Source organism: Nannospalax galili, unplaced genomic scaffold, assembly GCF_000622305.1.
Source record: "Nannospalax galili isolate Female #2095 unplaced genomic scaffold, S.galili_v1.0 scaffold611, whole genome shotgun sequence".
Taxonomy (NCBI): Eukaryota; Metazoa; Chordata; class Mammalia; order Rodentia; family Spalacidae; genus Nannospalax; species Nannospalax galili.
This window is the reverse complement of record NW_008330486.1, coordinates 3,229,076-3,236,114: the sequence shown is the minus strand read 5'-3', so window position 1 is coordinate 3,236,114 and position 7,039 is coordinate 3,229,076.

Genomic DNA, 7,039 nt, shown 5'->3' with positions numbered 1-7,039 from the left:
CTAACAACCACCTGTAACCCAAGCTCCAGGATATGTGATGCCCTCTTCTGGCTCCTGTGAGCACTGAACTCACATGTGCACATTTACACACAGACACATAAAATAAATCTAAAAAATGGGATTTTCAAGATGTTCCAGAAATAAGTACCATCAACTATAAATTCTGTGACATTGACTGATAATGAGTGACAGTAAAAGTAAGATATTTTCAGACAGACAGAGCTGAAGACTTGACTATAAATTACTAAAGAAATTTGTACATAAATTTGTACTGAAGAATCCTGTACAGCATGTTCATCAAGTTCATCGTGCACAGCATGTTCATCATGCACAGCAAGTTCCATCATGGACAGTGCACAGCAATGGTTCCACTGGAGGCTAATCTCAGGTGAAAGAAAAGTGAGATGCAACTAAAATGCAGGCCAAAAATAACACACACATCCATCTTTCTCCCACATAGACGTACAAAATTTAGAGCCAGTGAGACGGCTCAGCAGGTAAAGGTGACTGCCTCCATGCATTACCTGAATTCAATCCCCAGAACCCACAATTCCTGTAAATTGTCCTCTGACTACCAGACATGTGACATGGCAGGTGCAAATGTACACACACAGATAGATAGATGATTGATAGACAGATGATAGATAGATAGATAGATGATAGATAGATGATAGATAGATAGATAGATGATGATAGTCTTAGAATATTTTAGTAGCTTCAGATACATTCATTCCAGATTATTAAAGTGCAGTGCTTACTTATAGATAGATAGATAGATAGATAGATAGATGATAGATAGGTAGATAGATAATTTTTTAAAGTATAAAATTTAAAATTGTCACTAGGTAGGCCGGGCGTGGTGGCGCACACCTTTAATCCCAGCACTTGGGAGGCAAAGGCAGGCGGATCTCTGTGAGTTCGAGGCCAGCCTCGTCCACATAGTGAGTTCCAGGACAGCTGGGGCTACAGGGAGACCCTGTCTCAAAAAGACTAAAGAAAAAAAATTATCACTAGTCAATAACTCCTGAAATGCTGGATGAAATGTTGTGTTCAGCTATCTCTACATGGACTCTGAGAAATCACTGAGAAAGATTTATACTTAAAATGTGAATATATTATTTGTAGCTACAGCTTTCATAAGATTTTGTAATCACAGAAAGTTAAAGGTCAAAGGAATGCCTGTAGACACCACATCAAATGAAGTTTTCTGAATTTTTTAATATCTACTGAAACAAAATGAGATTTAAAAGAAAATGTGACAACTGACATCAGCAGAAAGCTGCCTACAGTTTATTAAGTTAGTTTTTAATAACTACTATTCTCCCAGTCTTGATCGCATGAAGAGCCAGAAAATAATAATAACCTTTAAGACAGAAAAGGCTGTCCTTTACCCCTGGCTTTTTCACCTTCTACCCATGAAAATTTTATCATCATAGATGCCGTATTCTATAGACTGTATTTTGAAACCACTGAATTAGTTCAGACATCTCTATGATGAGACTAAGACCCAGAGAGATTAGGTAATTTATTCATATTCATCACGGAGCTGGAAGAAGCCCAAGGTCTTCTGTAATATGCCACTCTTATTTTATAAATTGCGGAGATGGCAGGAAACGTCTTCTAGGAAGGATGTGATTTTTGTGTCTTCTTTTGTTTTGACGGATAATTTGTTTGTTTTGTTTCTTCACCTACATGATTAGACTATCATATCTGACCCCCAGTTTGTTTTTCCTAACAATCTGGCTTTAAAAACTCGTGAGAAAAAATTTACTGTACTGTCTTCAGTCTTGACTAAGGAGCTGGAAATGCAAAACCTTTCAAACTCTCAATAGGAAAAGGAAACTCTGACATTTTAACTTCTGTCACACATCAAATTGTATTTATGATGAAATATACCAGAGATTCCTGTTCTAAGGATTGAAGATGCTAAAATGAATCACCATCAGCTTGTCAATAAGGACACAGAATAGCCTCCACTTGCCTCACGTTTATAGTATTTAACATAGTATTTCTATTATCTCTATTTGCATAAATTTACAGAATTAATCACACTCCAAAAGTTGTTTCATGCTTCAACCACCAGGCCAACTATTCCCCAATGAACCAGAAATCTCTGTAGGTGAGGTATCCAACATATTAATTTAATCTCTTGATGCCATATAGAGTCGAAAGTCTCTTAAAAAAGGATTGCATTCTGCAGGAATGACATTAAACAATAGATTTTAATCGTTCTCAAATAGAGACTTAAGGATTGAGCCTCGGTCCCTACCAACACTCACTTCCTAAATAATTCACATAGAACCATCTGTACGGGTTTAGTCCCACATGTGCAATTGAATTCTTTTGAGTCATGACTATCACCATCAAGGAACACTGATTAGGCCCTTGCTGATTTTTTACATCCTACTAAAACTATCTACAGAGGATTCTGGTATGGGTAAGACTCTCTCTCCCTGGGCTGGGGAGAAACAGTTCAGTCATAAAGTACTTATCCCACGAGCAAAAGGACCTGAACTCCACAGCACAACATTAAAAAAGCCAAGTATGAGTCTGCACACTTGTAATTCAACACTAGAGAGACAGAGACAGAAAAATCTCTGGGATTGCTGGCAAGTCAGCCTATCCTACTTGGGGAGTTGCAAGTCAATGAGAGAAAAATATGGTGGATGGCACTTAAAATGGCACTTTAAGGGGGCTAGAGAGATGGTTCAATGGTTAAGAGCACTGGCTGCTCTTGCAGAGGACTGAGGTTTGATTCCCAGTACCCGCATGGCAACTAACAACCATCCTAACTCCAGTTCCAGGGGAATTTGACCCCTCTTCTGACCTCTGTGGGCACTGCACAGTACAGGTGCACTCACATACATGCAGGCAATACACTCATACACATAAAATAAAAATAATAAAATATTTTTTAAAAGATAGTACTTAAAGAAAAACATCCAAGACTGATCTGAGCTCCACATGTGCATGCACACAGACATGCTCATCTATCAGTACACACATGTGCACCCACACGAATACACATACACAACAAAAGAATGTATGAAATACACATACATGTGCACACACTCCACTCCTATAAACCAAAATGACATTTAAATAACAAACTAAAATCTATTTGGGGATTGTGACAGCTGTCTGAAAGCTTAAACCTTTACCCAGAAGCACTCTGTTAAAGTGGGATGCTCAGTGGTAAAAGCTGGGTCAGTAAAGAAGTCAATGACTCCTCAGTAGCATTCACCAGAAGTGAGTGTCACTCATTCCTCAGCTGAGCAGGCCTCTGGAAAACAATAGCATCTGCTTCAGCAAGGTGTACATTTGCATAACATGTGGGGAAAGCAGCCTGGGGGCAGGGAATAGGGAGCTAAAGTCAAAGAGCCCACCATGTTCTTTATTATTTACAGGACAATTGCACCTCTTTCCATTTGGAAGCCAGCAGGACACTAATAAAAAGTGAAAAATACTCTCTGAAAGTCACTAGGGGTGGGCTTTGAGTGGTCATAGTATTTTTTAAATATTTTATTATTTTATTATGTATATGAGTGCATTGCCTGCATGTATGTAAGTACTTGTGTCGTGCAATGCCCGCGGGGATCAGAAGAGGGTGTCAGATCCCCTGGAACTGGAGTTAAAGACAGTTTTTAGCCTCCACGTGGGAACTGGGAACCAAACTTGAGTCCTCTGCAAGAGCAGCCAGTGTTCATAACATTTCTCCAGCCCCGAGAGTTCATAATCTTGGTCCACTTCCAGACTGTCCTATCTGCTTCCTGCGCATGCTTGAATATGTGAGCCCTCGGCTTTCTGCTCTGGCTGCCTGCTGCCATGACTCCCCACCAATAAAATTCTTCCTTCTTTAAGATGCCCTGGTCATAGTGTTTTATCACAGCAACAGAAAAGTAATTAAGACAATCCCTAATGGAATTGTATTTGTATTTCATTCTATATCAATATAAGGAGGAAATAAAGCAAGAAATTAGACACATTGCAAAGACACAAGTTACAATAAAGGATAATCTTGCTGAGCCTGATATTCAAAACTTTAAAAAAATAAACCAAACTAGGACTTCCAGATAAATAAGATCAGAAAGAAAAAGCTATTACAACACAGAAATACAGAAGGTCATAAGATACTACAATGAACAATTTGCCAACAAATTGGATAATCTACAATAAATGGACAAATTCCTAGCTATGTACAGCCTGTAAACACTAAGTAAAGAAGAAAACAAAGAATCTGACCAGCATAAAATGAGTACAGATTGAAACTGTAATAAAATGTTTCCTATCAAATAAAAGACCAGGACCAAGCTGCTTTACTGCTGAGTTCTAACAACCATTCTAAAAGACCTAATAAAAGTTCTTGTTAAACTCCCCCCAAAATACTGGGGTGGAAGGAATATTTCCAAGCTTGTTATATGAGTCCTGGCTCACCCTTTGTACCAAGGCCAGAAAAGAATCATATGAACATAGAAAATTACAGGCCAATATCCCTGAGGAACACAGATGTAAGAATCCACTACAAAGCACTAACAAGATGAATTTAGCACCACATTCTTTTTTTAATAGATTGCTAACTTATAAAGATTTTATTTGTTTTTATTTTATTCATAGGAGCGTTTTGCCTGCATGTGTGTAAGTGTACCATGTGTGTGCCTAGTGCCCATAGGCCAGAAGAGAGTATTGGATCCCCTGGAGCTGGAGTTACAGACAATTGTGAGCTGGAACTCACATGTGGGTACTGGGATCCAAACCGAAGTCTACAAGAGCAGCAAATGTTTTTAACAGCTGAGTTACCTCTCCAGCTCCCTGGCATCACGTTTAAGAACGACTTGCCATGATTACATGACAGTTACCTCTGGGATGCACATATTCCTCAGCTCAGCCAAGCAACAGAATGAAGCCTAAAATCCAATCATCTAAGCAGATACAGAAAAGGATTCAACATCCACTGCTCTTTCTAAACTGAGAAAACAGAAACTCCCAATAGATTAGAGTTGAAGGGAAAGTATCCCAATGCTGTGAGGGCCACAGAGGACAAGTGATACTCAACCCCAGCCTCAGAAGTGAGAAGTAGGAAAACGTCTTCTAAGACTAGGGTCCAGGATCCCTGCTTTCCCCCCATTTTCCAATGTAGTGCTTAAAATCCCACCCAGACCAAGAGAGCAAGAGAAAGGGAAGACTCCAAATCCATTTGCTGAGGACATGATCTTACATAGATAAAATCCTGATACTGATAGAAATAACAAACGAATTCTACAAAATTACTAGATATAAAATCAACACTCAAAAAGTCACTACCATTTCTGTATATTAATACTGACCCATCTGAAAAAGAAATTAAGAAAACCCACCATTTTCAATACAACAAGTTAAATACTTAGGCACAAGTTTAAACAAGGGAATAACAGAACTGTATACTGAAAACTCTGAAAAGAAAGTGGATAAAACAAAGAATACACAAAAAAAATGGGAAGTTTATTCTGGGTTCATGAATTGAAAGAATTGGTATTGTGAAATTCTTCAAATGGTCTAAAATTTAACGGAATTAATATCAAACCCAATAGCATTTTTCACAGAAATTACAAAAGAATCCTGAAAATTTTATGGTGCCACAAAAAAAATTGAATCATCAAAATGTAATAATGGAGTGGGGTCTAGAGAGATGACTGAACAATTAAGACCTGGGTTCGGTTCCCAGTACCCACGTGACACCTAACAATTGTCCTTAGTTGCAGTTCCAGGGGATCCAACATCCTTTTCTGGCCTTTGCAGGCTTCAGGCACGTACATGGCACATTTACATACATGTAGACAAAACACTCCTATACATAAAATTAAAATAAATAAAATCTTTAATAATAATAATGAACTGAAATAACAAACCTGAAGATATTATACTACTTCATTTCAGAAAGTATTATAAAATAATTGTAGTCAAAACAACATGGTACTGTCATAAATGCAGATACAGTACCAATAGAACAGGATAGAAAAACCCAGCAATGGACCCAAAAGGATCAGGCCTACAGCTCAGAGCTCAGGTTACAAGTACTATTTTCTATTGAAAACAAGCAGACGGCATAGGAAAAAAAAATGAATCTTTATCTGAGGCTCAGAAAACAGAAAATAAGCTTGAAATACCTGGTTTTACCACAAAGTAAGGAAGTTCCCCAAAAGGGATAGATCATTTAATAGGAAACAAAGAATTGACCTGAAGGAGTTCCTTAAGTCACAATTTGGGAAAATTTTAACAATAAAAGAAACAATGACAGTTTGAGGTTATAGCCTAAAGATCAAAATAAATATCCATGAATCCATACAGATATAAAGAAGTAGAGATGAACAATGGTGGGGGTAGGGAAGTTCCACCATCACTCACACAAGAATTCCAATTAGAAGCAGAGATAAACAGAATTCACCATTAGGTAAATTCCACAGCAGGACTGGTACAGGCAAGGTCCAAAGGGAGTGGGGGGGGCAGGGCGGGGTGCTACGGTTGGTGAACCAAAGGAGCTAAGAAACCACAAAGTCACGGTCTTAAAGAATTTCTTCACAGCACGCTTGGCATCTCCTCAAGATAAAACAGTAACTTCACAGTAAAGAGGAAGGCCAGTCACCTCCTTAACCAAGGGACCAAATTTGACACCAGTAATGTGAAAGATGGCCACAAAACTCTTTTGCAGCATTTTTACTTGAAAAAAAAAAAGCCTAACCTCAACTTAATCATGAAAAAGCATTGCAAAATCCAGGGTCAGGGACAGTCTTCAAAATAATTAAACAACGTCCTTCACATTGGATCAAGGTCAAGAAATACGAAAAGACTAATAAGAGTTTGAAGACTAAGGAATCCTGATGAGCAAAACTGACAGAATAAGATGTGTGATTCTCAATTGATTCCTGAACCAATCCAGGACATTAGTTTAAAAAAATATTTTTTTTTTAATTGGCAAAAATAAGAGCATTATACCAGCACTACACCAACATCAATGCGCTGGTTCAACTACTGTACTATGTTGGTGTAACATGCTAAGTAGCAT